The sequence below is a fragment of the Mytilus californianus genome, unplaced genomic scaffold (genome assembly GCF_021869535.1).
Source record: "Mytilus californianus isolate M0D057914Y unplaced genomic scaffold, xbMytCali1.0.p SCAF_7, whole genome shotgun sequence".
NCBI classification, from domain to species: domain Eukaryota; kingdom Metazoa; phylum Mollusca; class Bivalvia; order Mytilida; family Mytilidae; genus Mytilus; species Mytilus californianus.
Window position 1 is genome coordinate 101,698,593 of NW_026262723.1, and position 10,605 is coordinate 101,709,197.

Consider the following 10,605-nt stretch of genomic DNA (forward strand, 5'->3'; position numbering starts at 1 on the left):
GTTAACAACGGAAGTAAACGATAATGCATAGTATATCAAACTAATGTCGCAGCACAAACGTTAGTGTATCCGGAACTATTTTACTCTAACCAGAGAGAGGAGATGACACGCTTCTGGGGTAAAATACTGAGTTGGTTATGTGGGATATACGGGATTACAAAAAGGTGGGATGTGGGGATATAGGGGATACAAAACTGTGATCTGGGAATAGACTTAGAAAAAAGTGGCAAGTGGAAAAAACTTACCCTCCCCCCGAAACTGAAAACTGGAAATCATGCGAAATACCCCTTGTCACCTCCTGAGACTACAGTGGTATAGTAGTCTCAGATCTAACTAGTCTATATTGATGCCATTTTTGTTCTATCAATTCTGGTATATTTTTTCTACCTACCTCTCAAGAATTAGTATCATTGACACTGTATTAAATTAGTGATTGGAGCCGGCAGAGTTACTGTATGATTTTCAATAATCAGAGACAAACAATCTCACAGACTGAATAAACATCATTTTATTCTTTAGTTTTTCTATTTCTCGTGATTTTTTATTCAGTCTTAATTGACCTTTTTTTTTTTAGATATTTTAGTCGGCCGGTCCTCAGTGAATTGTCAAAATGATATGCATGAAACATTTGCTACTGGACGTTCAGCAAGCACAAATCAACCAATCAATTATAGTGATAAGTCTTTATGAATCAAAACCAGAAGTTATTCACTGAAATGGACATTATAGAGTGGCAAAACATAGTATAAATTATTGTACTAGAAGTTATTAACTGACCTGGATGATAAGCTGATTAAAACTGCCCCGAATTAAAAACAACAGGATATGGAGGGTACATGTACTATTAAAAAAAAGTTCAACTTCTGACAGAAAATAAAGCAAAACAAAATCTCGATATATCATACTTAAATCTGTGTTTTCTTAATCTTCAATCATTTGTTTATTCAAAAGTACTACAGTTGTGTTGGTCAAATTTCAGACAGCTGCATTGTTCGCAAACTTTGAGGTAAGGGGTCAAAATCGAAAATCACAATTTTAACATTTTTTTTGCATATTGTCTAGTTAAAAAAATATATACAACGCACAAAAATGACGAAGTGGCGAATCTCATAGTATAACATTTCCCTCGCAAAAGAAATGAGATTTATTTTTTTTATAATTTTTATATTTAGTTTTCTTCTTTAATCAACACCATCATTTTCTTCAAAGATATGAGCCCTCAAAGTTTGTCCCCCAACTACTCTCAATGGAAGTGTTGCAAAACTGTCTTTGAGTAGTAAACATATAGAACAAAAAATCGACATAAGGGTATGGTTTCTTTAAATAATTAAAAAAAACAGAATATAAGATAACAGTCTAATTATTAATAAAATATAGATCTTTTATTCCGTTATGCTCATACTTTGCCGAGTAAGTGAACTGAGATTACTAGTGTTATAGAAGTCTCAGAAGTGAGTTACGATAGATATGCATTTTAATCAGATTGTGCTAACTGTCTTTTTTTAATACACTAATATGGTATCCAGTATAGAATCCATGACTTTTAAACTATCCAAAGGTCCACACCGTTATGATATCACGGTTACATTTATGGCAGTCAGTGTTCGATGGATCCCGTGTACATGTATAAAATATCGATGTTCATGCATTCAATCTACGAAACAATAAAAGGTCAACCAAAAATAAATAATTGCTGACACAAATATGCCGTATTTCGCCTACCTGTCTTTTGTGTGTTATTTAAAATTTTAAATTGTCATTATATTTTAACAAGTCATTGTTCATGTTGTTAATTGGTAACTAACAAAGTTATCAGTTCGACATCTTTCATTAATTTTAATGTTGAATAATTGATTAAGTGCCTACATATATTGTCAGAAATATTGGTTTTGGGGTGACTGTATATTATTCACTTGGTGATTCAAAGGAAATATATGTTTGTAACTACATGTAATTTGCTATATATGAAATGGAATTCCATCCATATGTTCCGAAACCGAAAACTAAGTCAGAGAAATCACAACTTAGAAGAAAGAAATTGAAGCGCGAATATGATGAATGGATTCTTGGCGATCAGCTTTATGAGAAGAAGAAGGCAAGTTCTATTACTCTTGGAGGTGTTCCTGGAGTGGTTGTGGAGGAGAGGAGGTTAAACAATTTGTTGTACGAACTGGCTCGCCAAAGACACGAATACAATTCAAAGCATGCCTACAACAAAAAAATATTTTTGGATAAACAAATGAATAAATCTGATGAACTGAGACGAGCACTTGTCCATGAAGCTCTTAACAGAGGTTGGAGCGTCGGCGAGCGAGATGTCAGTTTCGATGATTCATCTGAGGGAATATCCGTGACACACGGTTACGTACCAAAGAATAGTGAAAAGGGGATATTATCGAAAACGCGTGTTGCTTTGCTTGATAAAGACAAAGAAAAGAGTGGTGGAGTGGACTTTCAGTGGCTAACATTGCCTCCAATAGACGATAAACCAAATTCACAAGGAACATATATCAAAACTGTTAAATTCGACAGTGTTCTAACAACTAGTTCCCCTCGCCTTAGTGCTCATGAATCTTACCAAAGAAGTAGGGAGCCAACATTTGAAAGATTCCCTGGTCTGCACAGAGAAAGGTCTAAGAGTTTACCTACCTCATCTCTTATTCCATGGTCACAAATGAAATCGACAAATATACAACCAGGGAAATGTCTGCCAGCTGTGTCGAAAGATTCCAGATTCAAACAACTGGAATCTCTACTTTATCCAACTTATCACGGATCAAGGAAATTGAAATATGTAGGCCTTCCATCTATTGTTGAGAACTGTAATTCTCTTAATATTCCCGCTAAAAATAACAAACAATCGAAAAAGGACATGGAGAAAGGCATTCGTGAGTTTTTAGTTCAAATGGGTATAACCAAGGCTTAATATTTAAGCAAAAAGAAACCTTTTATAAACATGATAAACAATATGTATAAAACAGGGGTTCAATGCAGAATGCTAGGACTTGTTGACATTCATACTCATATAATTTCAAATAATTTAATTGTATGTCATTGTATACTTCCATAATTATTATAACAATTTTCAAGGCTTGAATTTGAACAAGAAGTTATCTACGTATTACAGAATTCCTACTGGTGTTATCCTATAAGAAATCTTCGCATCTCGAATGCATGATTATCCTTAGTGCATGTTCCTTATAAAGGAAGCTAATACGGATGCAGGGAGAAGAAGAAACTCTTTAATTTTGTTAATTATATATATATATCTGCATTACCTTTAAATCTACTTTTAAGTTTTGTTGCAATAGCATATTGATAAAAAAAAATGGAAAGAATCATGTTCATACAAAATCTAAAGATCTTTCAGGTTACCAACTTTCGGGGTGTTCCATACAATCCATAGCATGTTACAATTTCCCAAAATATACCTATATTTTACATCTAATTTTTCGAGTATACCGGCCGGCTCTTGTTAAGTGAATATAGAAATATTGTCTTTTCGTGAAAATAACAATTTAAAATTCTGTATGTGCAGGTTAAAAATTAAAGATAAATATTTTTATAAAGTAGGTTATCCGTTAAAATATTTTTACTATTTTTTAAACTTTTAAGAAAAGGTCGTCTCGATTTCTGCATAGGTACTTGGGGACAGGACAATTTTTTTTTGCCCTCACCCTTTTTTCCAAAATACGTGATTTTTTGTTATTATCAATTATTTTCGCGTTATTCTGTATTATATAACCTAAATATACTAGAAATCACTTGTATTTGCTATTTACTATCATTTCCAAGTTAACTATCCACATCGGTATATATTATATAACTGAAATAATTGAAAAAAAACAAAAAAACACGGATTTTGGAAAAAAGGGGGAGGGCTAAAAAAAATTGTCCCGTCCCTAAGTGACAATGGATATTTGAACATGTTTTTGATTTGCGATCTTCTCGATCTCTTCAATTAAATGTTTACATCGGGATAAGGTCCGTTTGAATTTGCTAAGTAACTTAATTTCAAAAGTGTTAATCTTTGTTGCATATCAATCGATTCCGTTGGAATTTTCCCCTGAACTTCTCTGAACTAGCTACATAAATATACGGATTATTGGCATCTTCAAGAGAGGTATACAGTCAGAAGAAAAATAAATTGAAGTCAGTACTTCAGGAATTAATTTTCATAGCAACATTTTAAACCAATTGTTTTACCAGGCTCCTATAGTCTGCTGTACTTGTCGTTTGCTATTTGAGAAGAGAAATGATAACATTAAATGGAAATTTTGTTTTTATTTCAACTGATTTTTATGTTTGATATTTACCAGAACGTTTCCTTGTGAATTTATAATTGAAAGCGCCCTTGCTAAAACAGGACATACATTGAAAAGACCAGGTTTTCAGTATTTACAGGGGAGGTAATATTTTGTCACTAGATTTCCCACTGTGTGTGTTTTGCACTGAAACGTTAAATATTATTTTCTTTTTTTTTAGATTTATAGGTCAAGTAAAAAATATAGAGCTTTTAAAATTTATTTTAAAATTTTTTTTCAAATTATAATTCGAAGGTAGAACACACGAAACCAACTGTGTTTTAAAGAAAATCATAAATAACAAGGCAGGTGAACAGACAAACAATAAGGGAGACAAGAAACAACAAGGCGGGTGTACAGACAAGCAATAAGGGAGACAAGAAACAACAAGGCAGGTGTACAGACAAACAATAAGGGAGACAAGAAACAACAAGGCAGATGTACAGACAAACAATAAGGGAGATAAGAAATAACAAGGCAGATGTACAGACAAACAATAAGGGAGATAAGAAATAACAAGGCAGGTGTACAGACAAACAATAAGGGAGATAAGAAACAACAAGACAGATGTACAGACAAACAATAAGGGAGATACGAAATAACAAGGCAGTTGTACAGACAATCAAGAAGGGAGTTGTGAAATTACAAGGTACGTGTACGAATAAATAATAAGAGAGATAAGTTACAACAAGGCAGGTGTACAGACAATCAAGACGGGAGATAAGAAACAAATACGACAGGTATACAGACAACCAAGAAGGGAGTTGTGAAATTACAAGGTACGTGTACGAATAAACAATAAGTGAGATAAGTTACAACAAGGCAGGTGTACAGACAATCAAGAAGGGAGATAAGAAACAACGAGACATGTATACAGACAATTAAGAAGGGAGTTATGAAATTACAAGGTATGTGTACGAATAAATAATAAGAGAGATAAGTTACAACAAGGCAGGTGTACAGACAATCAAGAAGGGAGATAAGAAATAACATGACAGGTATAGACAACCAAGAAGGGAGTAATGAAATTACAAATAAGAAAAAAAAAAACAAGGCAGGTGTACAGACGACCAAGAAGGGAGACAAGAAACAACAAGGCAGGTGCACAAACAATCAAGTCGGGAGGTAGTTAAGAAAATAAAAATATTGTGTACGAACAAACAATAAGAAAGATAAGTTAAAACAAGACAGGTATACAGTCAAACAAGACGGGAAAATAAGAAACAACAAGGCAGTTGTAAAAACAACGAAGTAGGGAGTTATGAAATTACAAGGTATGTGTATATACAAATAATAAGAGAGATAAGAGACAAGACAGGTGCACAAACAAGCAATAAAGGTAATAAGAAACAACAAGACAGGTGTACAGACATTCAATAAGGGAGATAAGAAATTACAAGGCAGGTGTACAGACAAACAATAAAGGATACAATAAATTACAAGGCAGGTGTACAGACAAACAATAAAGGATAAAGAACAACAAGACGAGTGTTCAGACAAACAAGAAACAGGATAAGAAACAACAAGGCGAGTTTTCAGACAAACCATTATTAAAAGAAGATAAGAAACAACAAGGCAGGTGTACAGACAAACAATAAGGGAAATAAGAAACAACAAGGCAGATGTACAGGCAAACAATAAGGGAGAAAAGAAACAACAAGGCAGATGTACAGACAAACAATAAGGGAGACAAGAAACAACAAGGCAGGTGTACAGACAAACAATAAGGGAGATAAGAAACAACAAGGCAGGTGTACAGACAAACAATAAGGGAGATAAGAAACAACAAGGCAGGTATACAGACAAACAATAAGGGAGATAAGAAACAACAAGGCATGTGTACAGACAAACAATAAGGGAGACAAGAAACAACAAGGCAGATGTACAGACAAACAATAAGGGAGATAGGAAATAACAAGGCAGGTGTACAGACAAACAATAAGGGAGATAAGAAACAACAAGGCAGGTGTACAGACAAACAATAAGGGAGATAAGAAACAACAAGGCAGATGTACAGACAAACAATAAGGGAGATAAGAAACAACAAGGCAGGTGTTCAGACAATGAAAAAAGTGGATAAGAAACAACAAGGCGAATTGTCAGACAAATGATTAAGAAAATAAGAAACAACAAGGCGGGTTTTCAGACAAACAATAAAGGAGATCAGAAACAACAAGGCGGGTTTTCAGACAAACAATAAAGGAGAACAGAAACAACAAGGCAGGTGTAAGGACATACAAGTAGGGGAATAAACAAACAACTAGGCAAATATACGGACAAACAATAAGGGAGATAAGAAATAAAAAGGTATGTGTACTTACAAACCAGAAGGGGAATACGAAACACTATGCAAGGGTTCGACCAAGAAGAAGGGAGATAAGATACAACAAGTTTACGGACAAACAAGAAGCTTGGTAAATGTACGGACAAACAAGGACTGGAGATAAGAGACAACAGAAAGAGCAAAGGACAAACAACGAAGGAGAAAGAAAAAAACCAAAGCAGTTGTACAGACAAAAATAAAGAGAGATAAGAAACCACTTGCCATATTTACGTACAAACAAGAAGGAAAAGAAACAACAAGGTATGGGTACGGACACACATAAAGGGAGAAAAGAAACAAACAAGGCATGAGAACGGACAAACAAGAAGGGAGAAAAGAAACAAATAACTGTTGTACTGACAAACTAGAAGGGAGATAAGAAATAACAAGGCAGGTGTACGACCAAACAAGAAGGGAGATATGAAACAACCAGGCAGGTGTACGAGTAACCAAGAATGGACTCCGAGATAAGAAAAAACTTGGCAGGTGTGTGATAAACAAGAAAAAAACACAAGAAACAACCAGGCAGGTGTACGAACAATCAGGAAGGGAGATAAGAAACAACAGCTTCTCAGTTGTATGGACAAATAAGGACGGAGATAAAAAAAAAAAAACTTGGCAGGTATACGGACTTGAAAGAGAGATAACAAACTACTTGGCGGGCGTACAGAAAAAAAAACCAAGAAGGGAGATTAAAATAACTAGGCAGGTGTACGGACAAGCAAGAACGGATAATGGACAAACCGCTTAATATTTTCAAAATTAGCTGAGATGATTTTCCAAATGCAATATAGGATTATTTCAATATTCATTTCATAAATGTGTCAATTCACTTTGTTGATATCCTTGTTTTCATTCATACAGCGAGTCCTTATAATATCATTACAAGCTCCTTAATTACCGGACATGTTATCTTAACTTGGTACAGGTCATTTAAGGTTTACCAACCATGTAATAATCAGATAAGATCAATGTATTCTTAATTTTTTCTCACTCGAGATTTGTTGTACTTAGGGAAAAGTAATGATTCTAACATGACGTTCTTCAAACGCTTTGAGTACACACCCGTGGTAAAATATGAATATATTGTTTGGGCTGTTCCGATCGTACTCCCGCGTCATATGCTTTTTTATGAATGAGCTACCCGACGAACGATGACGTAAGAATATAAGCATTTTACGGGAAAATACACGCTTGTGAAACCGAAAATCATCACAACAAGGAAACGTAAACAAACGATGCTATAATGTGTTAAATAAGCCATTTTTTGTTTACATATAAGACATATAAATACAATTATCATTTAGATTCATCCAAACCGATCTAAATATGTCATTGTAAATAGTTTAAGCATGCCATTTATTCAGTTTGCTCCGTTCTTTTACGTCAATTTAATAGTGCGTTTATTTATGGGAACGGCAAATAATGCCTTTACCTAGAGCGCTTCGATCTAAAAGAATTGCCGTATTTGTCCTATTAGAATCGAAATAATTCATGGGGGCTTGAATATATCGTGATTTTACCACGGGTTGTCCCTTTATGCCGATATTTTATCCCTCGCTATCGCTCAGGTTAAAATATTTGTCATAAAGGGCCAACCCGTGGTAAAATCACGATATATTCAAGCCCCCATGAATTATTTCTTAAATCATAAACTGCTGTTGGTTGTATATATCGTCGCTCAAGAAATGGAATAATCAGAAACAACACTTCTAACAGGTTTAATGAAGTCTCATCATCAAGTTCAGTTCAGTAGTATTTGTGAGAAGAAGTAAATTAGTATTTAAAATCGATCAAATATATCGTTTTCGATGTTTTAAGATCTCTTTGCGACATTAAGATAGGAAGGCAGAATGAGAAATATCGTTTAATTTAATTTTTTTAAAGGCAATTTCAATTTACAGATATATACGATATATTTAAACTCGGGAAATCCTCACATATTTCAGTACCATGGGATACATGCTTGATATACTTTCTAATTCGGTTAAAATGAAACTTTCTTCCGATGATCTGAAGACCACATTAACCATGGGCTACAGGCGTGATATACTAACTAGTTCAGTGAAAATGTAACTTGCTTCCGATGATCTGACGACCACTGTAGCCATGGGCTAGCTATACAGGCGTAATATACTAACTATTTTAGTTAAATGAAACTTTCTTCCGATGATCTGACGACCACTGTAACTATGGGCTACAGGCGTGATATGCTAAGTAATTAAATTAAAATGAAACTTTTTTCCAATGATATGCCAACCATTGTAACCATGGGCTACAGGAGTGCTATATATATGCTTGTGACATGATAGCTTCCCTTAGTACATGTAGTAGATAAGGAAGAACTTCTTTACGGATCAGTCAGTTAGAGTGCTGCCTTGTAACACAGAGGTCCCGGAGGAGACAAAGTGATTTTGTATGTAGAATCATGCTCTCCGGTTACATGCTAACTTATTCAGTTAAAATGAAACTTTCTTCCTATGAACAGAGGACCACTGTAAAACGGTATCAATACCATGGGCTATGTGCGTGATACTAACTAATTCAGTTATTGGAAACTTACTTCAGATGATCTGAATACCACTGAAAAATTTCCTGAAAAATGTTTAAAAGTCTAGGACCTTTATAAGTAGCTTTTGTGTTAATGGCACGTAATACTACTTGGATTCTCAGCTTCATTCGATCATACTGTAGCAAAACGTACAAGTTTTTAATTGCACAAGCATGGCAAAAGAAGAAATTTATAAGGTTTTGAAACATTACCAGTACAAGATAAATTTACATCGGTGTATACGGTTTATTTTTCAGTATATATACAATGTATTCTAGAGAAATTAATTAATTGCATAATGTATAAATCTGTTGAAATGTTTCCGAAACATTCCCTTCTCATACCTGTATGACAGGCAGCAGATTCAGTTAATGTTTTCCTAATTAGTCACGTTGTTTCACATTATACCCAGATATATCTAATTTTATTCACATCCTGTTGAATTATACATAAATTAATTGTGGATTAAAAACTTCAATTATTAGTCAAATAGAACATAATCCACAGAGGATATGCATTTGAGCCATAACCATAAACTTCTTCAGTCTTTGGTAATAACTTTATCTATATGACTGTAACATGTGTAAGAGTCAGGCCATCACCTCAATATAATACCAATCAGTGTTTCAACATCACGAAATCTCCGTATTTCAGGTATATGTGTTCTAAAATAAAAGTATCAATACGTCATTTTAGGAAATACAAAACGGCTAATTGCCCATACTGATATTCCATGCTTTTTTAGATTGTGTATTTCTTTTTGGTTATCTAATCAAATTATCAATACGTCATGTCTGATGATGATCGATGATGCTGATAATGGATAGATGTTTAACGTGCAGCGGCAAATTAAATGCATTATCAGGACGAGAACATGTTAATTTAATATTAACCTAGTCCAAATAATTATGACGTCTTGAAAGGCTATTTTAATTTTTTCTGTGTCGACGCCTTCCTGTTCCTACGTAGGAAGGAGTCACAGAAAAAAATTAAAATAGCCTTTCAAGACGTCATAATTATTTGGACTAATATTAACCCTGCTTTGTACTAGACCGACACGCTGAGCCAGCTAGACTTTTTACGTGCTAGTTCACAAGGTACCAGTCCGTAGAATGACAATCCATGTCTCCCTCGGCAATGGAAATTTGAGCGAAATTGCAGGACATTTGAGAGATAAAAAAGACGTTTGAACTCCAAAGTATAGGAAATTTGAGCGCCAAAATTTTAGGACATTTGAACGGAAATAAAAATAAGCATAGGACATTTGAGCGAGAGAGAAAATGAAGAATGATGAAGGAGTGCCTCTTCCTCTTCTTAATCCAAATACTGCCCACATTCAACATGATAAATATTCTGGCAAGTTGCGCATGATTAAAAACAGGACTGTTAAAACAAATTGTTCTGTTGATTTAGTTTGAGGTTTTGGT

At 34.3% G+C, this 10,605-nt stretch overlaps 1 long non-coding RNA gene across 2 annotated transcripts; it reads left to right on the forward strand.

Annotated features, from left to right (window-relative positions):
* Window positions 1-5,945: 5,945 nt before the first annotated feature.
* Window positions 5,946-6,490, forward strand: LOC127708209 (uncharacterized). Of its 2 annotated transcripts, none has more exons than XR_007985187.1 (2): window positions 5,946-6,098; window positions 6,185-6,490. It is a non-coding gene; the product is annotated as an uncharacterized LOC127708209 (long non-coding RNA). The 2 variants fall into 2 exon arrangements; XR_007985186.1 differs by having other exon boundaries at window positions 6,228-6,490.
* The last annotated feature ends 4,115 nt before the right edge of the window (window positions 6,491-10,605 follow it).